This window comes from Carcharhinus amblyrhynchos, chromosome 5, assembly GCF_965287045.1.
Source record: "Carcharhinus amblyrhynchos chromosome 5, sCarAmb.v2.hapA, whole genome shotgun sequence".
NCBI lineage: Eukaryota > Metazoa > Chordata > Chondrichthyes > Carcharhiniformes > Carcharhinidae > Carcharhinus > Carcharhinus amblyrhynchos.
Window position 1 is genome coordinate 78,330,514 of NC_137328.1, and position 27,612 is coordinate 78,358,125.

The window sequence follows — 27,612 nt, forward strand, 5'->3', positions numbered from 1 at the left end:
GGGTGATTCAGAGAGATGCTGGATTATGCATAATTAATGAGTCTGCAAGCACAGGATCGGGCACAAGCTCATGCCATGTTGGCCAGCTCGCCATCTGACTTAGTAAAAGAAATTGAGAATTCAATATTTCAATCTGCTCAGATAGAGAAATGATCACAATGTGGTGATGCGATGAATTACCAATCAACTCATCCTGCAGCATATCATCCTCACTGGAGGTAGATTTACATCCCTTGCACAATTAAATATAATGGATTTTAAAATGAAGAATTTGTGCTGATGCAGCAGAACAGTAGACCAAAGACTTGTGGTGAATCTTAAACTCTCCTGCTTGGCATTCCAGCATAGTTTCAGCAGGTATTCTATTTAATAAGAATGATGATAGATAAGCTGAACAATTGCACTGAAGAACATTTTAATGCCATTAGTTATGTCTTAACGGTTGTAAGTTGGCTTAAAGCAAAAAGCCACTTATTTAACAGTTCAGATTATAGAGCTCAAGTCACCTCTAGCCAAGCTGAGGAGGCTATTTGATGTACATTAGAGTATAAATGCATTTAATCCATATCTGTGATATAAACAGTTAGGATACATTTCTCTCCTGAACAGACTTTGGACATCTGGCTGGCAGTACATATTGGCCAGATGCCTGATAATCCTTTCATCAGAACTCAGTTCTGTGAAAGGTTATCGACCTGAAATGTTAACTCTCTCTCCCTCCACACCTGCTGCATAACCTCTTGAGTATTTCCATCATTTTCTGCTTATGTTGCCACTCTGTTTCCTTTGAACAAGAAAGTATCAACATTCAATCCAATGTTTCTTTTCAATTTATCTCCTATTATTCCTTCCTCCCATCACATAGTTCACCTTGAGGACAATCAGCTTTCATGGGGTTTTTCGGGATGGGATAGATGTAGCTCCATAATCTGGTCACATACTTTGTTGCCCCTCAAGGTGACTACTAACAATAAGGACAGCAAGAAGTCACATATCTTCCATTGTTCAGAAGGTGACAACATAACAGAATCTGCTGTGCTCACCATCTTTGGATCAGTACCTGGGACTTTGATGTTGTGGCCATTTCAGAGACGTGGATAGAGCAGGGTCAGGAATGGTTGTTGCAGATTCCGGGGTTCAAATGCTTTAGTCGGAGTAGAGAAGGAGGTAGAAGGGGGGGAGGGGTAGCATTATTAGTCAAGGACTGTATCACAGTGTCAGAGAGGAAGTTTGATGAGGACTTGTCTGTTGAGGTAGTATGTGCGGAGATTAGAAATAGGAGAGGTCACCCTGTTGGGAGTCTTTTATAGACCTCCTAAAAGTTCTAGAGAGGTTGAGGAAAGGATTGCGGAGACGATCCTGGTTAGGAGTGAAAGTAATAGGGTAATTGTTATGGGGGACTTTAACTTTACTAATATTGATTGGAATTGCTATAGCTCTAGCTCGTTAGAGGGGTCAGTTTTTGTACAAAGCGTGCAGGAAAGTTTTTTGACTCAGTATGTAGATAGGCCAACTAGAGGTGAGGCTATATTGGATTTGGTGCTGGGAAATGAGCCAGACCAGGTGTTAGACTTGGAAGTTGGTGTGCATTTTGGTGATAGTGACCACAATTCGGTTACGTTCACCTTAGTGATGGAAAGGGATAGGCATGAACCTCGGGTCCGTAGTTTTAGCTGGGGGAAGGGTAATTATGAGGCTATTAGGAGAGAATTGGGAAGCATAGGTTGGACTAGGAGAGTACAGGGACTGGGAACGTCCGAAATGTGGAGTTTTTTCAAGGAGCAGCTACTGCGAGTCCTTGATAGGTATGTCCCTGTCAGGCAAGGAGGAATTGGTAGAGCTAGGGAACCGTGGTGCACTAAAAAAGTTGATTCGTTGGTTAAAAAGAAAAAGGAGGCTTATGTTCGGATGAGACTTGAGGGCTCAGGTAGTGCACTAGAAAGCTTTAGATTGACTAGGAGGGAGTTGAAGAGTGAGTTAAGAAGGGCTAAAAGAGGACATGAGAAGACTTTGGCTGATAGGATTAAGGAGAATCCTAAGGCGTTCTATAGGTATGTTAAGAACAGAAGGTTGGTTAGGGCAAGATTAGGGCCAGTTACAGATGGCAGTGGGAAGTTATTAGAGGTTTAGATAGGGTGGACAGTGATAGCCTTTTTCCTCGGATGGAGAAAGCTAGCACGAGGGGGCATGGCTTTAAATTAAGGGGGGGTAGTTATAGGACGGATGTCAGGGGTAGGTTCTTTACCCAGAGGGTGGTGAGGGATTGGAATGCCTTGCCTGCTGCAGTTGTAAATGAGCCTAGTTTGGGGGCGTTTAAGAGATCCGTGGATAGGTTTATGGACGAAAAGGGATTGGTTTAGGCTAGAGGGTCATTGTTTTTTTTAACTGGTCGGCGCAACATCGTGGGCCGAAGGGCCTGTTCTGCGCTGTAATGTTCTATGTTCTATGTTCTATGTTATGTGTGGAACTGGAAGAGATTGGAGAGGCATTGAACCAATATTTCTCTTCGGTGTTCACGCAGGGGGACATGAATGTAGCTGAGGAGAACACTAGGTTGCAGGGGTGTAAACTAGACAGTATTGCAGTTGATAAGGGGGATGTGCTGGATATTCTTGAGGGTTTGAAAATAGATAAGTCCCCTGGTCGGGACGGGATTTACCCTAGGATTCTCTAGGAGGCAAGAGAGGTGATTGCAGAGCCTCTGGCTCTGATCTTCAGGTCGTCGTTAGTCTCAGGTATAGTACCAGAAGATTGGAGGAGAGTGAATGTTGTCCCATTGTTTAAGAAGGGGAACAGAGACTTCCCCGGGAATTATAGACCGGTGAGTCTTACTTCTGTTGTGGACAAGGTTTTAGAAAAAATTATTAGGGATAGGATTTATAGTTATTTGGAGAGTAATGAGTTGATTGAAGATAGTCAGCATGGTTTTGTAGCGGGTAGGTCGTGCCTTACTAACCTTATTGAGTTTTTCGAGAAAGTGACCAAAGAGGTGGATGGGGGTAAGGCAGTTGACGTGGTATATATGGATTTTAGTAAGGCGTTTGATAAGGTTCACCATGGTAGGCTTCTGCAGAAAATGCAGATGTATGGGATTGAGGGTAATCTAGGAAATTGGATCAGGAATTGGCTAGCAGATAGGAGACAGAGGGTGGTGGTTGATGGTAAATATTCGTCATGGAGTTCAGTTACGAGTGGTGTGCCTCAGGGATCTGTTTTGGGGCTACTGCTGTTTGTAATTTTTATTAATGATCTGGATGAGGGTATAGTTGGGTGGATTAGTAAATTTGCTGATGACACCAAAGTCGGAGGTGTGGTAGATTGTGAGGAAGGGTGTCATAGTTTGCAGGGAGACTTAGACAAGTTGCAGAGCTGGGCCGAGAGGTGGCGGATGGAGTTTAATGCGGAGAAGTGTGAGGTAATTCACTTTGGTAGGAATAACAGATATATCGAGTATAGGGCTAACGGGAGGACTCTGAATAGTGTGGATGAACAGAGGGATCTAGGTGTATGTGTACATAGATCCCTGAAAGTTGGGAATCAAGTAGATAAGGTTGTTAAGAAGGCATACGGTGTCTTGGCGTTTATTGGTAGGGGGATTGAATTTAGGAGTCGCAGCGTTAAGTTGCAACTGTACACAACTCTGGTGCGGCCGCACTTGGAGTATTGTGTGCAGTTCTGGTCCCCACATTACAGGGAGGATGTGGAGGCTTTGGAGAGGGTACAGAGGAGGTTTACCAGGATGTTGCCTGGTATGGAGGGGAGGTCCTATGAGGAGAGACTGAGGGATTTGGGGTTGTTTTCGCTAGAAAGAAGGCGGCTAAGAGGGGATCTTATTGAAACATATAAGATGATTAGAGGTTTAGATAGGGTGGATAGTGATAGCCTTTTTCCTCAGATGGAGAAAGCTAGCACGAGGGGGCATGGCTTTAAATTAAGGGGGGGTAGTTATAGGACAGATGTCAGGGGTAGGTTCTTTACCCAGAGGGTGGTGAGGGATTGGAATGCCCTGCCTGCTGCAGTTGTAAATGCGCCTAGTTTGGGGGCGTTTAAGAGATCCGTGGATAGGTTTATGGATGAAAAGGGATTGGTTTAGGTTAGAGGGTCATTGTTTTTTAACTGGTCGGCGCAACATCGCGGGCCGAAGGGCCTGTTCTGCGCTGTAATGTTCTATGTTCTATGTTCTATCTTTGATCTTCTCTGAAGAACCAGAGAATGGCTGTTCAGAGATACTTTACTGATGATTGCCCCTCCTCCCTCTCCCGCTTCCCCTTTTCCCCCTTCTCCCACCCTTCCCTTCCTCAGCCTTCCCCTGTTCCCCCTCCTCCCTTCCCCCCCTTCCCCCTTCCCCTCTCCCACCCCTTCTTCCCCCCCCCCCCCACTCCTACCCTTTCCTCCCCCTCTCCCCTTTCCCCTCTCCACTCCACCTGCTCACGTGAGGGCAACAAATTGCCATTTGATAGCACTGTCGACAACATCTTCCATCACTTTGCTGACGATTGAGACGAGACTGATGGAGCAGTAATTGTAGAAGAAGTATTTGAAAACTCTTAGTGACAGAATAACATTCCTTTTAGATGCCCAGTCTTGGGGTCTGAACTTTCCAGGACAACAGGCCCACACAATCTGAAGTCGCCAACACAACTAGGTAAACCTGCCTTGTTTTATAATCTTTGCGTCCTTCCTACTTTTCAGCCTCCTGGTAGAGAAAGGCCTAAACGAACAAAGTGTTTAATGAACAGAAATGAAAGTCAGGTGGTCACCAGGTACATTGGGGAGCAGACTATTATAATATTCTTTGTCTTTTTTGTGCTCACACAGAATATTTATAGAGTCTGATGAGAGAAGGAAGACATTAACTTTATTACAACATCACTTACTGTGTCTACATCTTATCACAAGGTCCTACAAAAGAGAGCAGGATCATGTGACCTTCCATCACTTCCTGTGTTGATATATACTGTGTCACTATATCTGATTACAGAGTTATAATAAACCTCTTATACTACAGCTATCTGTAAGCTAAAGCAAAGTTTCTGCGAATTAACAGGAACCCTCCAAACTGTGATAGAGCAAGTCTTCAAGTTTTTGGTGGCTTGTTGCACCCTTCACAACTTCACCACCATGATGGGCACCAGGCACCCAGCAGAGATCTCAAAGGGAGGATGAAGAGGATGAACATGGAACATAGAACATTACAGCGCAATACAGGCCTTTCCGCCCTCAATGTTGTGCCACCTGTGAAACCAATCTAAAACCCAAATAGCCTACACTATTCCAAGGAGGCAAGGATTGTGCAACTGGGATCTCTTCACTCTGGAGGGGCAGAGGACTTTCCCCCAATTACCTTTGACTCCAGTTTTGTTAGAGCTCCTTGCTGCCATACTTAGTCAAATACTGCCTTGATGTCAAGGACAGTCACTCTCACCTCATCCTTGAAGTTCAGCTTGTCGCCCATATTTGAACCAAAGCTGTAATGAGGTCAGGAGCTGAGTGACCCTGATATAAATCCAAACTGAGCGTTGATGAGCCAGCCATTGGCTCCGAAATTGCCATTTGATAGCACTGTCGACAACATCTTCCATCACTTTCCTGACGATTGAGACGAGACTGATGGAGCAGTAATTGTAGAAGTATTTGAAAACTCTTAGTGACAGAATAACATTCCTTTTAGATGCTCAGTGCTGGGGTCTGAACTTTTCAAGACAACAAGCCCACTCAATTTGAAGTTGCCAACACAACTAGGTAAACCTGCCTTGCTTTATAATCTTTGCCTCCTTCCTACTTTTCAGCCTCCTGGTAGAGAAAGGCCTAAATGAACAGAGTGTTTAATGAACAGTATTTATGAACTTGGCTGCTTGTGAACCTTACCATGCACAAATTATCTAACACACTTCCCTGTATTACACCAGAGTGACTCAATAGTTTTTCAATAACTGTGAAGAACTTTGCAAAGTGATAAGGATATAAAAAACACTATATAAATTTTATATTAATAATTCAAAGTTACACTAGTTAATTCAGTGCTGAGAGTCAACAACAAATTCAGTAAAACTGCAATAGAATCCCTACAGTGTAGAAGGAAGGCCTATCAAGTCTGCACCGACAACAATCTCACCCAGGCCTTATCCCTGCAACCCCACATATTTACCTCGCTAATCCCTCTAACCTACGCATCCCAGGACTCTAAGAAGCAATTTAGCATGGCCAATAAACATAACCTGCACACCTTTGGACTGTGGAAGGAAACCAGAGCACCCGGAGGAAACCCACACAGATATGAGGAGAATATGCAAATTCCACACAGACAGTTACCCAAGCCAGGAATTGAACCCTGGTCCCTGGCACCTGTGAGGCAGCAATGCCCAGGTAGTTTTTCCTTCGGTGCTGGTCAACTTATATATAAAATATCATGGAATCATCGAAGCTCTACTGTGTAAGTGAATCCATTCAGCCCACTGAGTCTGCACTCACTCTCTGACAGAGTATGTTACCCAGGTTTGCTCCCCCACACTATCCCTGTAAATCTCAAATGATTTTGGCTCAGATGAAGGGCCATCCAGACTCAAAATGTTGGCTCTATTCTCTCTCCACTGATGCTCTCAGTCCTGCTGAGATTTTCCAGCGTTTTCTGTTTTTGTTCTCAAATTACTTATTTTATTTCAAATTTCAACCTAACCCAAACATATGAACTAATGGTTCATTTATTTTCTTAAGTGTTTGTGAGATCAAACTGTCCATGAATTGACATTACCCTTTCCTACATAAAATTAGTGGGTAATGATGATGTCCGGATGCCAGTGTTGGACTGGGGTGGGCACAGCGAGAAGTCTCACAACACTAGGTTAAAGTTCAACAGGTTTATTTAGTATTACAAGCTTTTGGAGCGCTGATCCTTCACCAGGTGAGTGGAGGATTTGAATCACAAACAGGGCATGGACACAAATTCAATTACAAGATGATGGCTGGAATGCGAATCTTAACAGGTAATCAAGTTTCTACAGGTGCAGGCAAGGCAAGTGAAAAGGGGGTTATGCGCAGGTCGAAGAGGTGGGAATTGTCTCAAGAAGGACAGTTAGTGAGATTTTGCAAGCCCAGCAAGTCGTGGAGTTACAAATAGTGTGACATGAACCCAAGATCCCGGTTGAGGCTATCTTCATGTGTGCGGAACTTGGCTATCAGTTTCTACTCAGCGATTTTGCGTTGTCATGTGTCTTGAAGGCCACCTTGGAGAACACTTAACCGAAGATCAGAGGCTGAATGCCCTTGGTTGCTGTTTATTGATATTATTTTTTGCACTTACTTTTGTGGCCAAATCAAATCTTTGCTGGGTAGTCTAGATACTTTATATTGTCCTTTTGAATTAAGGAAAATGGCAATAACTGTTATCCCTCCCAGTTTCCAAGCCATTAAGTTTTTTTTTATTCCTATTGGCTCATGCAGGGCTATGCTGCATCGATGTATGCAGCAGAAGTGATATAATAGACCTAGCGTGGGAAAGAGAAAGAGAAATAGCCTATGGAAGAGATCACACACCAGTAATAAAGCTCGGTTCTGTTTTAACCAAAGTCTGTACTGTGTATCAATTTCCAATATGCAGCACAAAGCTTATAATAATCATGCAATGGTATGTTAATTGAGTTTCACAGAAGCATGCCTACTCTTATCTTTTGTGACTGAATACTGGTCTTTAGAACAATAAACCTGAAATATAAATATCAATCAATTCTAACCATACAATTCAATAAAAGTTTGATGAAGAAAATGACAAATTTTCTAATATGAATGTACTGCAGTACATAATGAATCAATTTCTATGATAAAGGTTCTCACCCATTGAAGCATGAGATTTTCATCGACAAATCCACAAAGGTTATGTTGCATATTGATAAGAATTTATCAATTGTTCTCAACCAAAATACAAATGTAGTCATGACAGCACCACTGTTGTGTAACAGAGCATTCATTCTCTTTTTGTGCCAGTCTCCTGGTATAATGTCAGCAGAAGATATTTGACAACCCTAAAGAGATAGTATTGACAGTCATTTTACTTCTGTTTCTCCAGATGTTGAGCTGATCTTGCCAGTGACAAAGCCATATGAAACTCCGAAGTGTATAAGTTTAGAGTCAGTGCTTCTCTTCTATGTAGTAGTTGTAATGTGCGTAAACAAACAGACTAATAAACAAGTACTTCAGGCATTTCAAAATTTAGCTGTGTAACAGTATAAGCTCATCATGGTTCGTTCATAATTTCCTACCTAAAACCAACTGGAGTAAGCTGAATCTTTTATCATTTTTGGCCCACAGATCAATTTCCACCAACTTGTTTGCATATTTCATTGTACTATACCTCATGATCCAGTCAGCAACATCAAAGTTGAATGGATCTCTATGACATTTCACAGCAATGGCAAGTTCAATTGCAAAGATGATATTTTATTATTTCACAGTTTCCAGTTGTGTTGCTTGTATTCTTTAGAAACATATGATAACCAAAATACCAAAACTTTTGCTAAGATTTGAGATTGATTGTCTAATCACTTGAATGGAGTTGGTTTAATTGCATTGATCTCCGGTTACCATGTTGAGCAATTAAGAGGGAAGTACTGTGTAAGATTATTGATCTACTCATTGTAGTTGCCAAGCCTTTCTTGCTTCACTTCAAGAGTATTGAGTCAAGTTTTTCTTTGTGTTTTGTGCCTTGTGTGATTTTCGAATTGGTTTGATGGGTTGCAATCCCTGTTACTGATCATTTCTTCCCGTAAAAGAAAAATTAGCTTGGAGGTTAATGTTTGTGATATTATGAATTTTTAATGTGTTCGCACATTTCTGGGCTTGCTGTTATAATTAAGGTGTTTATCCATTTAAAATAAATGGCTTTATACATCCGCTAAATTAGCTAGTAAATGAATGTCAATTGCTGCTAGCTTGGATATTCCTGGGCTTTTGAGTTCACTGAAAATAAATTGGTGCAATGAATATATGGAGTAATGCTGTCCTTGACTTCGATTTCAGTTTTAGATTTTTGCAATTAAGTTTGTAAATGACTGAAGTTAACTCATTTGTGCTCAGTCACTATTTCTCCATAAGTATTGCATGCGTTTTCCCTTAGTTTCTTGTGTTAATCTGACCAATTGCATGAACTATGGTATTGTACAATGCGCTGTTCTCAGGGTTATAAATTACTGACTGACACATACGGGTTTTGTTTTCCAAATTAATCATTCTTATGATGTGAGAAATCAGATTGTCTTAGAATACACAGATGTCATGGTGCACGAACAGACTGATCAGCCCAACTACTGTGAGTTAGTATTTATTCTTCACAAAAGCGGTAGGTCTAACCATATGTGCCCTACCCTGTTTTCATAAAAACACAGAAACTCAAAGCAGGAGTAGGTTATTTGGCCCTTCGAACCTGCCCCTCCATTCAACTTATCATGGATGGTCATCAAATTCAATATCCTGATCCCTTCTTCCTCCCATATCCCTTAATCCCTTTAGCCCCAAGACCTATATCTAATTTCTTTAATGAAATCAGGCAATATTTTGGCGTCATCTACTCTCTGTGGTATTGAATCTCATACATTCACCATGTATGAGAAATGGGTGAAGAAATTTCTCCTCATCTCAATTCTAAAAGGTTTACCCCTTATGCTCAAACGATGATCCCTAGTGTCAGATCCCTTCATTGGTAATGTGACTTGTCCAAGATATCTTCATTATTTGCCTCAAAAACCACAATTTTGCAGACTCCATTCTCTGCATTGCTTCACTAGTCATCCAACATTTGCTTCTGCATGTCAAAATCAGTGTTTTGTTGAATTCCAAGATTGTCAGCTTTGTTTCCATGGATAATTTTACATTGATCATTATTGTTTTCATTTTACAAAAATATATCCATGGCTATTCCAATCCTTTGTCCTATTTCTTGGTTGCACTTTACATTCAATGTTAATATTACTTCCGAGACAACAAAATTTGTCTACTAATTTGATCTTTTAATTCTTCACTGTGGTCTCGCATTCTGATATTGTGGATTTGTGGATAAACTACTCTCATAAATCTGAACACTTTCACAATGTTGGTCAATTGAATGGTCGCTTACCTTTTAAGAACAAAGGCATTTAATTTTGCATTAAAAATATACTTATCATGTAGCATCTAATAATGAAATGTTAAGTTGTCAACAACATTTAAACTGAATTGTCAGATGGTTCCAGTGGTGGTTTGTGGTGATTGTCCCTTTAAGGGTAACACAGCAATAAAGAGTCACCTGGCTTGGTACCAACTGGGAGTCAGAGTGAATGATCACTCCAGGGGATGGAGTCCTTTCTTAGGCAGAAGACATATAGGGATATACCAGCAGCCATGTGGCTGCTGGTCTGTTATTAATAAACACTTCTGTGTTTCTCATGAAGTCTGTGAAAGTGAATCAGTACAACTGGCAATGAGGATAAAATTAGGATGACATTACCTCTTCTCCAATACTGTGACTATCCTGTTTTAATCGTAGTCAAATAGAGTCAGATAAGATTCAATTTTTAAGTCACCCAAAAAAATGGTGCAAATTTCCCCCATTTTCACATTGGCTTGGCACTTAGAAACTTTTCTGGTGAGATGGCTTCCCCCCCACCACTCTCCACCCTTCCCCACTCCCCTCTCTTTGGGCAAACAGACCCATTTAAGATGTTGAGGTATTGCCAGATCCTGAGGGACAGATGCAGAAGAAACCTGAATTGACCAATGGAGTCAAAGGTATTGAAATGTATGGAGAAAGAAAAGTTAGGAGAAAATAGCCTTGAGAATCAAGAGCTGTGGTTTTAAGATTAGAAAAAACAGAATTGGAGTTAAAAAGGATGAAGAGTTTCTGTGGAGTTATTTTTTGAAAAACAAAGGAGCGTAGAAAGCAGTGCCTTGAGTTTCAAAAAATGGCCCGAGTGGCCGACAGGAAGTGTCCAGAAGCATTGCAAAATCTAGAGGCTGAAATGATAAGCCCCCAGTCAGAGCTGAACCTGTGGGTGTGCAATTGCTGCATTGATGGACTTGAAGCAATTAGACAAGTCCTCAACTTGTTAAAAAAAATTAAAACGGCTTTAAAAACAATGGCCTCCTTGGATCTCAAAAACACTGGGGGAGTGGGGGAGGGTGGAGAGTGGTGGGGGGGGAAGCCATCTCACCAGAAAAGTTTCTAAGTGCCAAGCCAATGTGAAAATGGGGGAAATTTGCACCTTTTTTGGGTGACTTAAAAATTGAATCTTATCTGACTCTATTTCTCACTAGCAGGGTGAATGGGTGGGACTAGCTCTCAGAAAGCCAACTGACAGCATCAGTGTGTGCAACTGCACATGCTCAGATGTGAGAGGGACTGCCTCCCCAGAAATAATGAATTTCTGACTGATTTTGCTACCCCCTCCCCAATCCCCAACCCATTCCCCCATACCACGCCCCTTCCCCCCCAACCTTGACTGATTACCAGCCCCCCCCCACCTCCCAGCCATCTGCTCCCCTCACCCCTGCATGGGCCAATTGCAATCACAATCATCCCCCTCCTCCACTGCCCCCACCATGCACAGACTGGGTGATCACCAGTTATAAAGAGTGCAGCGGTTACCTCTCAATCAGCCAGCCCCACCTGGCCCTGCCCTCAAACTCTTGGCAACTACAATGACAAGAACTAACTGTTCTTCTGAGTGTACTGTTCCCACAGCCTTGTTGCCTTAATGACGCTTGTTGTTCCATTGTGGTTGTTTGGGACTAATAGATCCCTGAGATTGATAGTAATTGTGTACTCAGTAGAGCTGGTGAGATTCCCTTCTCTTGCAGTGCCTGATTGCTGTGAAGGAGCAGTGTCACTAGCTGAGCACGTATGCCTGCAGTTGTAACTGTATACCTGGTTGAGATTTTTCAACGCCTGCATTGAGTTGCCAACAGTAGATTTTTGGGTGATTCTTTCCTCCTGCTACATTTGTGCCATTATTGAAATTTGTTTGGTCATATCTCACACAGTTTGGTTCATTGAAGACTTCAGTTCATCAAGCATTTTCTAAGGGTGGGATTCATGCATTTTCAGAGGTGTAGGGTGGGATTCTCCCCACAGCATGTTTTGCAGCAGCAGAGGTGGCCTGCCATTGGCTGGCAGTGGGATCTTGCAGGGACACTGTTGTCAATAGGGTTTCACATCGTTTGCACCCTTCGCCACCAGTGGACCCATTGCAGGGGCTCCCACAGGATCCTACCGACAGGAACAGCTGGCAGATTTTGGCTGTAGACTCAGCTGGAATCTTGTCCTTCAATAATTCCAGTTCAAGTTTGATGTGAACATTTTCCTTCACAAAGTTTCTCCTCAGTTCATGCATTTCATTCCACTAATTCAGTTGGTAACTATCTTGTGGTTTACTTGAATATTGTCTCTCTTCCTCTGAGATTTTCTGCCTCCGTCTCTCTGATGTCTTTACTTTCCCTCTCTTTGGGGACTTCAATTTCCCTCTCTCTGGCATTTTAAATTTCCCTCTGTCTGGGGTCTTTTCTCTTTTAATATGTTCATGGTTATCAGTCCAAGTTTTAGACTTGCTCCAGCTGAGATGAGTAGCTACTGTGTCCCATCAATGATCTGGAACTTAAGATCTTCCTTCTTGCCATTGCATTGGACTGTCATCCCCTTGGTATTTATATTGTGCCATCACATAGCCTCAAACACATTTTCAAGTCTTCATTTTCAGATTGCCACATTGTGCTACTTCACACAGATCTGTGAAGGTCATTACATTGCAAGACCAAGAAGTGTCTATCTGATAATTCTTGTTTGTTTGAAACTTTCCCTCAATGGTCGTCATGGTCCTAGAACCAAGTTATCTTTAATCAGAGCATTCTTTAGCTGTCTAATTTCGTATGATTATGCTAGTTGTGTTACTGTCATGATATACCACTCAATGGTCTCGTTTTCACACCAAACTCTAGAGTTGAACGCATGTCATTCATATGTAACATTAATTGGTATTCAAGATGTGTATTCAAGGCTTTCAAAATCCCTGTTGTATTTTTTCTTTGTTCATCTGTTAGATTTAGAATGCTATACAATTGTAAGTGTGGCTACATTTATCGGTTCAAACTTCTTAACCTCATAGTTTTGTCATTGTAACTGGAAAAAACTGTCAGTTTTGCTATGCATCATTTTTCAACTGATTTGAAAATGGGATTGGGAAATTTATTGTAGTCATTTTTATTCACTCAGTAATTTACTTGCAGCCTTTGTCTGTGTTTCCTTTTTCTTTGCAACCAGCAAATTCACTTTCAGCCAGTATGCACATTTTTATTGTCTTTTTTCTGCAGCCAATAATTTTACCAGCAGCCTGTATGTGCTTCTTTCTTTCTTGCAACCCTGCAGCCTTTGTCTGTTTCCCTTTGTTCTTTTCAGCACTTTTTTTCAGATTTTGAACCTTTCTGTAATCATTTGTTCTCTGAGTCATCTCTGAATCATTTCCAGGACTCAAAATCCTATTTTTGTCACTCTCTGACACACGATGTTGCAAGTGTCGGACAGCAGTCTTCATTAGTACATTTCTGTAAGAGGTTTTTATTGAACTGATCTTAAAATGTCTGCCTCCAGTGGCTGAACCTTCAGGGCCGAAACACATGACTGTGAAAATTCAGTTCATACAGCATCACATTTCCAAAACTCAAACAAAGACCATCACCATACTTTTAAACTGGCAGAAATACAGGGATCAGCAGCAAATCCATTAATTACAGTCAATAGAATTAGATTCCAAACTATAAAAAGGTTCCATGATATCAATAGTTTTATCTGAACATTTGAAACATAAGCCTAGCATGAAAACATACCTAAATGAACAGATCAGGCCACTCACAATGTCACTAATTGGAGGAAAATTTTGTTATATGAAATCCCACTGATAGCATGATCTATGATATTGTAAAACTGTTCTCAGGGTTATAGTTTAATGCCTGTAGCATACCAGCATAAATATGAGAAACTAAGAGAAAATCCATGCAGTACTTGAAAGAGGAATGGTTACTGAGCTTGAAGACACAAATCAGTGAAATTTATTTATAAACTTAATCTGAAATGATCCAATTTGGCAGCATTCATGTATGTAATTTTTTTCTTAGTTCCACAAATACAGACATATGAAATAGGAGCAGGAGTCGACCATTCGGCCCCTCGAGGTTGTGCCACTATTCAAAAACTTCATGGCCGACATGATTGTGGCCTCAACTCCATTACCCATAATAGCCATGCAATGTAGGTTATCAATTACAAATCATGTTTATTGAAAGTAAAAATTTAACTGCAGCAGAAGATCAATATAACAAATTTGTTTAATTATAGAACATTTCACTTACAGCTCTTTAGATGTGTGGTGCAAATTCTCATCATTGAATGCTATATTACGATTTAGGCCATTCAACCCATTAAGTATGCAGTAACATTTTACTCCATGTGAATCATTGACTTTAATCCAGCTCTCCTGCCTGCTCCGTTCATTTTAATATTGCTCTTTCTCAGGAAAAATTTAATTCCTTTAAAATGTACTTTTTTCTAATCTCTCCATTAATTAATTTTGTCACATTTTAAATGTATGCCCTTTCCCTGTGATCTTGCTGGCCAGTAAGAGAAAATAATTCCATGTTTACCTTGATCTAACCCTTGGCTAACTCCAGAACTGACTCCCAATCATTCACACAGACGACAACTATGACCCCCCCCACAACGCAACTACCCCTCCTGACCACCCAAACACCACTCTGATTTCCCCTGACCTGACTGACTACCCTCCTCAATCATCTTATTCCACCTCTGAACCAGTCTGATGACTCATCCAACATATTACCCACCTCCCAATAACCAGACATCTGCCCAACTGAATCCAAGTATCCAGTAGCACCTGACTCCACCCCCAACCATAGCTGGCTAGCCCCTGACCTGACTACAACTCCCGACCTGACCCAACTACCTCACTGTCCTGCCTACCCACCATACATCCAATCCTACCCATGTATCTACTCAGACCTCACCTACCCTACCACTTATGCACCTCACCCATAACCATATCACCCCTCTACCCAACCTACCACCCTACCCATTCATCCCCTTACCTATTCAGTAACATTCAAAGACTGGACGATTAAGCTTACCATATGACAGTTAGCATCATAATACTGGCTGTATCCTGTCTTCCCTCACATTACACTGTTTCAATAGAGTTCCCTGAGGGACGCTGCAATCCGCATTTCTGGAAAAGCCCAGAAGGGAGGTATGAAGTATGGATTCATGTGAATTTTGGGGCAGATCAGCAATTCAATGATAATTGCTGCACCTCAAAAGATCCAGACCAGTGTCTGCACTGATATAACATATCGGGCCCAATTTAACCATTGCATTGTGCCCATTCTCCAATGTGAAAACTTGGTAAAGTCGTGCGTGAGGTGATTAGTGCAATCTGCGTCCCTGTCTGCACAGATTCCCACTTTACAAAGGCCTGAAAATGGGCACGATCAGAACCGCACCCAAAATGGACACAACATCAATTTAAATACATTTGCATGCACTTAAATTGACTTAATGAGATGGATACCCAATCTTATCTGCATTTTCCCCTTTACCATTGTGTTCGCCCATCTAGATTCGGTGCAAAACAGACATACTCGTCAAAGGTCTGTTTCGGGCACTCCAGCTTCTGAGAGGTAAGTTCAGAGCTTCCAACGGCCCCCTAATTCAGATCAGTGGTAGTGGGGGGAGGGGAGTGGAGGGTGGGAGAGGTGGGCCAGATCATTCTCTGTTGGGGGGAGGAAGGGGGAGGAGGGCCATATGTATCTCTGGTGGGGGGGGATGGTGGAGGCCCAGTCATTCTCCGGTGGAGGGAAGAAGGAGGCCTTTGGTTATGGGGGAGGGAAGAGGAAGCAGGTCAGATGTATCTCTGGTGTGGGGAAGGAGGGAGGGCCTGATCATTCTCTGGTAGGGGGAAGAGGAAGGTTCAGATCGCTGTCTGGTTGGGGGAGTGCAGGGGGGGTCCGTTGCCACTCTGCGGGCGATCAGTGGGGGGGAAAGGGGGCAGAAGGTTGTGATCAGTCTGGGTAGCAGGAGGGGTGGTTGGATAAGGAGGACCATGTTATGGGGGTGGGGCGATATCTGTGGGGGCATCGCTCCTGGGCCACTTTATCTGCTTTTTTGCCACCTGGGAATGATGTGACAGGAGATCGTCTTTCAATTTTGTTTTCACTGTACGTGCGCAGTTGAAGGCTCTGATCGGAGCAGCAGCATTTGAGGTGCGATTAGCCCCACCCACAGCACGATTCAGACTCATGATTTCTTTTTCAGGCTAGGTGCATATAGAGGCACCTGGGAACAGATTTATAAGTCAGACTTGGATTGCACTCAGATTCAGCACTTTGAATCAGAATGGTAAAATCACCCCTGTAGTCTATTGTTCTGCACAAATTTAACAATGAGATTGCAACATTGGTCTTCATGGTGTTGCTAGTTTCAGCAGTGCAAAGGGCACTTCAGGAAAAATAATGTTGTATTCACTCTCATATTCATTTGAGCATTCATGATCATGTTGTGAAGGGTGACAGCATGGTCATCCCATGAATGAATCTGAAGGATGCAGATGACAATATCAGCATCTAATACTGATTTGACAGCCAGTCTGCTACTTTGTACCTCACCTTGGCATCAAATCAGCATGCTGAACAGCATTGTGACCCACCAGCTCTGCATACTTCCACTGGCCATTCACTACTTGTACACCAATGTGTTTACAAACAGGGAGTTCAATGTGATTCAACCCACAAGTGTGTGTTTGTGTGCTATTGCCATTTTGGAGTCTTAGAGTATCCGAAGGGCCAATAAAATGGGTGAAAATAAGACCCATTTCCCACCCATGAATTGTGAAGTAAATTTGCTCCCAGTGTCAAATAGGAATATGACCCAATTTTTAAATTATTATATTGTTTTTATTCTGCAATTTCTTCAATACTGTAACACTTTGAATTAAAATGACCTAATTAAATGTAATGGATTCAGGTGAATGTGATTAGGATGAGAGGCAGTGTGGAAGAGATTTTTCTTGGTTGTTCAGTTACAAATGCAATAAGCTGCTTGATTAATACACAGAAGTTGTGCCATGTATATTGATTTTGAAAAATAAAAGAGAAATGCACAACCCTCACAGTGCTAATTGGAACATTCACTTCTTGTGTTTCTGCAATACAATTCCCTTCAGAGAAATGTCTGAACAACCATTAGGCCACAATGTCAACAACATTGCTTTCCAGACTGGGTTGAAGTATGGATAGTTATCAAGAGAACTGTGCTAGGAAAACATAACAGCGAAACAAATTTTAACGCAATCAACAGTAACAAAAGTATGAATATAATCGTGTGGAACAGAGGACAAAATTGTTCAGACTTCAGAAAATTGTGCTAAGCAGTTTATTTGTGAATTCTGTGGAAAGAAACACTTGGCAGTTAGCAGGCATGTATTTTTATATAAGAAGCAGATGGTGTGTTATAATAGCATCGAAAATGACACAACAATAAATTAGAATGACTGTATATCGGGTCTGGGATCTACAAGCTGCCAAGCCTCAATGGCCTGGTGGGGAAACTTTTATTAATCAATCCAAAAATATGCAAAGTCTACCATCTTCCAAGGCAACCATACTACCACTATTATTAACTCATTAATAGGTAACAGTGGTGTTACTTATGTACCTGTCAAACCATACAATTCACATATATAAGCGGTCTTTGGCGTTTAGTTGAACTGCCTCCCACCTAAGATCACATTCACCGAAGATATAATAACGATGAAAGGACACAGACTTGAAAGGCTAACTTGGTTTCTCTCTCCACAGATGCTGGAAGACTTGCTAAGCATTTCTTTTTCTTTTTATTTCAGATTTCCATTATCCACATTATTTTATTTTGATGTGGTATAGAGGATTTGTAGAATAAGCATCTTTGTACGAAGCACAATCAAAATAATACATGCCATTGTAATATCGGAATAATGTGCAGATTGGAATCTCTGCTCTGTGCAGGTTAATTGATAATCTATGACGGCCAATGAAGATCTTTACAAAGGTTCCCACTGACAAGTACTCAGGAAGCGCTTCTTTCCCTTTTTCCATATTACACCCTTTTACTGTTCAGACTCTTATAAATTGAACAAGGCTGAGCATAAGCAGAGTATTGGTCAGAGGTTTGAATTGAACTCCATGGTAGACGTACATTAGGTCAAAGTGCAAGCTTTTTATTTTCAAAATTATGTTTTTTCTTTTATTCTGGTATTGTCCCTTTGGGATCAGCTCCACCAGTGGTTCACATTTGCATTGATGAATGTCAGTGTATTTCTTGGCTCTGTAGTCACTGAGTTCTTTCCTGCATTATTCAATTTAGCGATGTTGACATTTATTTCAAATAATGACTAAATATTCATGATTTAATACAGAATAATGAATCTAATAGCCTGATGTCTGAAAGTGATGTCTATAACAAGAGAAGACAAGGCTTGTGCATAACAAAAGCTAATCAGATTCTAGTTACACTGGAAATGTATGTGAATATTGAAAACAGAAATTATAATGATGAATGGCAAAAGGAATTGCACTTACTTACTCTTTAAATTTTCACTCCACAGCAAGCCATGAAGTTGATTTGAATGGTACATTTTCATCTAATCAGTTAGCATTGGGAACATTTGATGAACATATCATATCACTACCCTGGACATATACACATGGCCCTTCATTTTGTTAGCCATTTTATGTATTTAAATGACATAATCTGTCAGAATGTTAGCAATTCTTTTTATCTGCACTTCCAGGGTATTTAATGACATAGATCCCATATCATGATAATCTTGTGACAATGGAAGTTGTCAGGGAGGTATGAAAAGAAGTAAGTGGAGAGGAAATGTGTCAGATTCTGACGAGTCAAGCCACAATGAGATATTGGCTGTGACTGAACAATTATAGGAAACCTTTAATTGTTAAGCCTTGCAGCATCATGCTGCTTTATTCAAATGAAAGCACCAGGGACGTTGAAATTTCAGTCAAAGAGGAGGTTTGCTGAGCAATTATCGGATGGAACTGTTAAACTTATGATGGAAAATATTAAATCTAAAGAATTATGTGAAAATCCAGGAAGAATGATCTGTACACCTCGATGGGTAATTTTATTGGGAATATTATACTATACAACCTATGAAAGTTAACTTGCTCACAGTTTTGAAGAAGCAATTTTTTAAAAATTAATCTTCACTGACAAGGATGGCATTTATTGCCCATCCCTAAGTGCCCTTGAGACTGTGATGGTGAGCCACCTCCTTGAACTAATGCAGGGTCTATGTGTTAAAGGCACAGTGCTATTTCGTAAGGAATTCCAGGACTTTGTCCCAGTAATGGTGAAGGAACGGCAATGTCCTAACTATGTTAGAGGGCTTTACACAAAAAGAAAAAGACCTCGTTTCCACACATAGATTCAAACTAATAATATCAGATTTATTCTAGGACCACTTGCTTGTTCAGAGCACAAACTGAAACTAAAAGCAGCAGCCTGTGAAACACTCCAATGACATCACCATCAATCATGTGATCAGCTCTTAAAGCAACCATGCAACCATTTAAATATATAACAGGAACAGTGATATATTTCTGAGTTAGGGTGGTATGTGATTTGGAGGGAATCTTGGATGTTGTGGTGTTCCCATATGCCTGTTGTCCTTGTCCCTCTAAAGAAGTCACGAAATCATAACAAATAGGAACAGGAGTAAGCCATTTAGCCCAACAAGCCTGCTCCATCATTTGGTAAGATCACAAATGATCTGAGTGTGGTCTTAACTTCACTTTCCTGCCTGTGCCCCTAACATTTGACTCTCAAAAACTGAAAATCTGTCTAACACAACATTTAATATAACCAATAACCCAGCCTCCATTGCTCTCTGGGGAAGAGAGTTCCAAAAATTAATGAGTCCCTGAGAAAATAAATTCCTCGTCATCTCTGTCTCAAATGGATGACTCATTATTTTTAAAATGTTTCCCTAGTTCTAGATTATCCCATGAGAGGAAACATCCTCCCAGCATTTATCCTGCCATGCCCTCTTCAGCTAATGTTGCAGATCTGCTATTGGGAGCAGTCCAAAATTCAGCAAATCAGTGAAGGCCTGATCCCCGGCAGCCAGATTCAAGGTTGCTACACGGTTCTGTGACAACTCCAAGCTACATGAGCTAGGCAGGAGGGATAGAAAAAGGAGACCTTCCTGTTAAATTACACAAGCCTGGATGGATATTGTGGATGAGGAGGTCAGCAACCATGGAGTCATCTAGAGAACCTGGCTGTAGCTCCGCAAGCAGATCAAAGAATTCCTCCGCTCCATAAGGGCGAATACCACAATTCAGTTTCAGTCATCAATCAGTTAAGTGTGAGGGTCCACTTGTTCGGAAGGGAGAGCCTACCATTGGTGGCAATGGAGTGAGTTGTAACAGTTCCTATGGAAGAAATGGTAGCAGCTGTGAGCCTGACTCTGCGACAATCAAAAAGTTGCTCCAGAATGACCCATCCCACATGCACATCTGTGACACAGGCATGCAGTTGCATGAGGGTAAGTAGACTCAAGTGGCATGAAATAAGCATGAGGGATGTGGTACCCCTGTTCTCCACTGTACATGCATTGATTCAAACACCAGCCAAACCTTGAGTCTCCTGTTCAAAAGGATAACACCCCTTGATCTTTCCATTGTTTCCTGCCTCAAGAGCAGGGAGCTGCCATCTCTGGACAAGTCATCCACTTATGAGGAGGAGGGGATCTCAAAGAGAGCAGTATCACATCATTCTCTCCCTATACCCTCTATCAGTGCAGATACTTTCATGGAGGTGGTTATGGGTTTGCAAGTGGATCTGGGGTCACAGTCTGGTTCAGGCACCTGACAAGCTGTTGTTAGTTGTGACAGCCCAAGGCCACGGCACTCAGAGGAGTTTGGGAGGCTAGGACATGTTGAGCTTAGACTGATGACAAGTTGGGTTATCAGTAATGCAGCATGAGATATGTGACGATCTGGCAGATTCCGCAGGGTAAGCACACAGTGGAGTAGTTCATCCAGACCCTGAATGATGCTATTTCCCTCTCATCTGTGCGCATGGCCTCCTCCATTGAGAAACTCTCATGGAGAGTCTGATCTAGCAGACCAGTTAGTAAATGCTGGAAATGTGTGAAAACCTGCATATCATCAAGTTGACGATGAATTCAATCCAGCAGTATCAAGACCTGAGGGTAATAGACACCTGGAGTCTCTTTCAGGTCCTTATCCATCTCAGGTCATCAGGGAAGTACAATTGTGTTTTGTGAGGAGGAGGACTTTTTGCATCTGGGGGTTCTTCTCAGGGAACATCTGGTGTAAACAATGGCTCCACAACTCCTCTGCCAGTAACACTAGTGCATTGAGTGGCTGCAATGAGATCCCTCAACATGTTGGGGCCCATTGGACCTCACATACCTAGAAGATGATCACTAAGGTCTTCCCAGCACTGGGGGCAACAGAGTCAGCAATAAGCCTCTACCCCAGCTGGCAGCAAATAAGAAGCACTGCATTAGAGCACTGGTAAAAGAATAAGATGCTCATGAGTTTCACTGCTGAATAGATAGCATTGCTTGTGTCTGAAAATGTTTGGAATAGGTACAATTTATTTTCATCTATTGTTGGGGATCCTCTGGAAGTGTCTCCATTCAGTCATACAGTCACAAAGTGACATGGCTCTGTTCAGTCTATTTTCTTCTGTTTAATTTATTGCATGATGTGGAGATGCCAGCGTTGGAGTGGGGTAAAATTCAATAGATTATGCGTTATGCAAACAGTATAGGTAAGATTAACAAGTTATAGCTGTTTTATGTTACACAACATACTGGTCAAACACAGAAACATAGAAACTAAAAACGGGAGTCAGCCATTTGGCTCTTCAAGGCTGCTCTGTCATTCATTTTGATCATGGCTGGTCATCAATATCCTAATCCTCACTTCCTTCCATATCCCTTGATCCCTTCAGGCCCAAGAGCTACACCCAACTTCTTCCTGAAATCAGTAACATTTTGGCCTCAGCTACTTTCTGTGGTAATGAATTCCACACATTCACCTTCCTCTGAGTGAAGAAATTTATCCTCAGCTCAGTGCTAAAGGCTTACCCCTTATCCTCAAACTATGACCCCTAGTTCTGGACTTGCCCACCATTTCTGAACCTACCCTGTCTAACTCTGTTACAATTTTATAATTTCTGTGAGATCCCATCTCACTCTTCTAAACTTCAGTGATCCCCTTGACTAATGCCATGATGTGTGGCTGTTTGGGAGATGACACACATGTTTCAAATTGCCCTTGGAATAATTCAAAGGCACAGAAATTAAGGGCCTCACTGACTTTCACAAACACTGGCATTGGGTGATCACCAATGCCAATTGGGCTCAACTTGTGCACTGGGGTCTGTGATGACCTCTTCACAACTTTTTAAACATCTGCAAGTAGCAGGTCCTCTTTTTATATACCCTTGCTACATGATACCATGCTCACCACACTGATGCCTTCCCAAGGTCCCCTCTGTGGCATTCTGCTGCTTTCTCGTCCTAAGGTTGTCCTACAAGTAGCCATGAGATTGCTGCTGTCTGGATCTGCATACCGGCACCTCCCCCCCTTTAAATTCTCTCTTCTCACAGAAGAATTATGGGTGAACAATGCCATTAGAGGTTAACATTGCAGGTCTGAGGCATCATTCTACTGCATGTTTCACCATCATTAACCACCCCATCATTTTCTCAGCCTCCAGCCTCCTCTCAATAGACCCACTTGCCAGCAACCAGCACAATTGAGGCTCGACCCAAAAGCTTTGACTTCTGAACTCTCCCTCCTTGATCCAAATTTTTCTGTTTCACACCATGGCTGCCAACCGTAGCAATGACCTCAGCTGTTTCTCCTTGCTGCCCTGAAAAATCTCTGGCTCTGACACTCCATAATTTGTAAAATTCAAAGGGCTGTAAAATACCGTTCAAGGCGATGTCACACTGCCTTAACTAGCTCTCAGTTGCCATTTTTCCAAAGCGGCATGATTAACAATTCACTTGCCATCTACTGCTGGGAAAATAATGATGACGTTGAAACTGCATATCGACACCATCCACACAATTTTACCCTCCTGCTTCCAAGACTTTATGCAAAGAGATCAGAAAAATCTTGGACATTCATTCACCCCTTTCACTCAATTGTATCACTTAGTGAAGGTAAGAGAAGTTGAAGCACATTTCTCGAGAGGCAAAGAGAAATGCTGGGTTCAAATGGGCTAAGGCTAGAATTCTCTGTCCATGTCCCACTGAAGTGAATAGAGATTTGGCTGAGCACCAAATTCACCATTCTCACAGGCAGAGGTGCTGGGGTGAACCACATTGGAGAATTCTGGCCTAAGTGAAAAAAAGGGACTTACTCGTTGTGCCTTACTGCTTTCCTTCTGCTTATTCAAGCATTGATGTCTTACCAATGAGTGGTTGCAGAGTATCAAGCAACTATAACTGCAGCCTCCTATCCTCTAAGTGGTAAAACAACCTTTTAGCAGATCTGGTCATACTATGGACAAGAAATATGGTGGTAACATAATACATTTTACAGTGAGGTGCACTATCATCATGTTCTTTTATTTCTGCCTAACAATTGTGATTGTGAGTTCTCCAATGCTCAGCTAGAAATTCCTCCAAGATTGAGGTAGATGGTAATCACATGAGGGTTACATGATGCCACATTTGAAAATAGAAAATTGTAATTCAGTTAACTCTTTGTGAATTGCTGGATAATCAGATGGTCAGTACTTTACAAGGATATTCCTGATAATTGTCCAATCAGTCTGGCTCATTAATGAAGTGTAGACCTGGCAACCATCAAGCATCGTGCAAAATGCTTGGAGAGGCAGTTCAATACACACCAATGCTCGGTGCTGGGACAATAGTTATTTTTAACTGGTTGTACTCTACCCTGCATAATTTTGGGATGTTCACACTTTTGTCACTTTTCTACCTAAGCTCCCTCAAATTCATTATGGGGAGAGAATATCCAGTTGAGAATATGGGTCAAATTTCTCAGCGGGTTGGCCAGGAACTCTTTCCTTTCGAACAAGAGACCTAGTTTGATGAAAGAACTAGTGATGCAGTGACATATGCCTTTGAACAAAGGAGCAGTGACTTGAGAAATTAATTTGGATTTTGTTGACTACATGGTGTCCACAGCTGTTCCAACTGTGAGTAAACGCAGCAGCTAATAAAATGTAACTGGTGTTAACTTAATATTGTCAATCACATTTTGGTTTTGGCATGCAACATTTGCTTGTTATATATAAATCTTGAAAAAGAAAGGAGGGGGTTGAAGTGGCAGAATATGCAGCTGGGACTATAATGACATATTTTGAACTCCAACTAAATTTTGGATCCAGTGAAACTCTGTGTCAGTAGCATAGCCACATTTTCTGTGCTATGTCATAATTAGTGTGACATGAACAGAATGAATAGGCCATTTTTAGATTCAGAGGGCATCTCTCTTAGAGCTATACTGGTATTTTTATACCGCTAACCTGTATTTAATGCAAGATAATCAGAAATACATGGAGCAGAATTCTCCGGCCAGGCTGATCTAAAAGCCAGAAATTCCTGACCAACTGTCAGTGGGGTTTTACATTGTCCGCAACCCGTCAGCTAAAATTCCGGTGGCGGGCAAGATGGGAGAATTCCGGCCATGCTGGTTAAGACTGCAGCAGAAAGACTTTAAATACTGGGCAATTCATAGAATTGTAGAAATTGTACAGTGCAGAATGAGGCCATTTGGCCCATCGGGTCTGCACTGGCTCTGTGAGCATCTTACTCAAACCCATCACCGCCCTATGCCCGCAACCCCACATATTTACCCAATTAACCCCCTAAACTATATATACTAGGACACTAAGGGGCAATTTAGCATGGCCAATCCACCTAACCTGCACGTTTTTGAATTATCTCAATCTGTGTGAGAGCAGGATTTCATCGTGCAGATACACTGGAGGATGACGGCATCGGGTGAGGAGTGGATGTTACTAGTACATGGGAAATGATGGCCAGCCAGCGACACCCACGTCCCACGAATGAATGAACTAAAAAGGTTACAAAACTGTTGTTCTAAAGCAGAAAGGAAAGTAGCGGAGAGTTGCAATCTATAGATTGCCATATCCAGTTTAGAGGGATTATAGAAAGAGGATAAATTAATCAACATGTCAGAACACCAGTGTCTCAGGAGGCTCAGGGTCTCACACCCAGTACAGGCAGGTATTTGTAGTCTGCCGAAGGAAGATTGGCTGCCTATTGAACCAGGTGACCACTCTCTACAACACAAAGCTGACAATGTTGCTGTTGCTGCTGATATGGTGTCTTGCTACTCATCTGAGGTTAAACTTAAAACAGTGTAAACAGCATCCATTCTGAACCGCTGGATCAGACCTCCTCACCAACAAAATGTAGATGACACTTCCAAGGTATTGAAAAAAACCTCCATATTGTATAAAGTAACAAGTACTGTGCACAAATCCTTTCCCAAGATTAGGTGAAAAAAGCAGCTGGGGGTACTGAATGTTTATTGGCATACTTCCTTAGCATTGCTTCAGCCTCTTAATTCAACTGATATCTGGGTTGACGGGGTTATCTTACAAGGAAAGATTGGTCAGGTTAGGCCTGTATCCATTGGAGATTCAAAGAACGAGAAGTGATGTGGTGACTTGTGGTGATTGTCCCTTTAAGGGCAACACAGCCGAGTAAGGGTCAGCTGCCTGGGGGGCCAATTGGGATGCAGAGTGTGAAATCACCCTAGTGACTGGAGTCCTCTCTTTGGCAGGAGACATGTAGGAACTTATCAGCTGCTATATGGCTACTAGTTTCTGTACAGTTTTTCTTATTTATAAATACCTTTTGTATTTCTAATGTAGCCTGTGAAACTGCATCATTCCAGTTGATCTTATTGATACATATAAGATCCTGAGGGGACTTGATAGGATGGAAGGTCAAAGGATGTTTTCCCTTGTGGGAGATGCTAGGACAAGGGGACACAGATTAAAAATTAGATCCTATAAATAAGATCCTAATAAAAATCCTATTCAAGACTGAGATGAGAACTTATTTTCTCTGAGGGTTGTTAATCTTTGGAACTTGCTTCTCCATAAGGCCAGGTCATTGAATATTTTTAAGGCAAAGATAAATTGATTTTTATACAAACAGTGAAATCAAGAATATTGGGGGTTGACAGGACTGTGAAGTTGAGGCCATAAGCAGATCAGTCATGGTCTTATTGAATGATGGAGCAGGCTCAAGGGACCAAATGGCCTATACCCCTTCTCCTGACTTAAATATTTGGATGTTCAATTACCTCTGTGTACTTTGCTTTTACTGGAAAGTTACAAGAAACCCCGGAAACTCAAAGTTAAACTAAAAAATAAATGTCAGTTGAGTGAGTTTTTTATGTTAACCTACCTCTCCTGAGGCTTTCCTTTGCATAGCCAATTCCATTAGTTTTACCTCCAATCTGCCATGCGATCCTATACAAACATGCAAAACTCTTCAAAGATTTGCAAATTACAGGAAATGTGTCCATGCAGTTTCAAAAGCGTAGAAGCAAGCCATGCATTAAGTGGCATATTTTCAAAATTTAGCCCAAGTTCAGTGTATCGCATTTCTTGGATTCATACTTGCTAGTTAGGGAAAAATATAACACTGTTTTGCTTCCATTTTGAAGAACCTCCAGCCAGGACAGTAAAGTCGTGGAACTGGGAACACACGGTGCCTCTTTCTCTTTTGGCCACCGTTTATATCTACTTACCAGAAGGTGGATACAGGTGAACTGGGGTCCTAACAGGTTTTCCCCAGTCAGAATTGTCTCCTGCCAGCAGGCTTACACAATCAGTAGATTACAGGCCACATTGTTAGCCTCAGCTTAACGATCACTGTATAGACTTGAGAGAATTGTTCTTTGCAACATAAATTTAAACTTATGATAAATCAAAATGCTTGTATGTGTATAATTCACATAATATGTAGGTGCAGGTGAATTATATGTACCTGTTACAAACTATAATCTGTGGACATAAGCCTAGACTGAAATGACCTAGATCTTTTATGTTTATGATCTTTTATATATTGTGACTAGTAGCCCCATTCTGTACCTTTTTGTTGTATAGTAATGTCTTTTTCTGTAATTTGCAGTAATTTACTGTGTTGATTATGATTATGCATAATTGAAGAAATAAATGCGTCTTGTCATTTGAAGTAACTATGTGATGTCCTGATGTAATGATTATTGGCTGTTTGAAGCACTCAAACAGTGCTAAGTAATTACACTACCTGGAGAGCTGCGACATTAAGAGTGCAAAGGGATGTCAAACAAATGACTTTCTTTATCTTGTCATTACAGCACGCATCAAGTATAAGTGTCTGAATTTGCCCTTGACAACATATCAAAGTAGATGATGGAAGGGATTTTCCATTTGCAGGTTATTTGTGTCTAAAATAAACTTATAATTGGATCATTTCTAGCATAACTATTTCC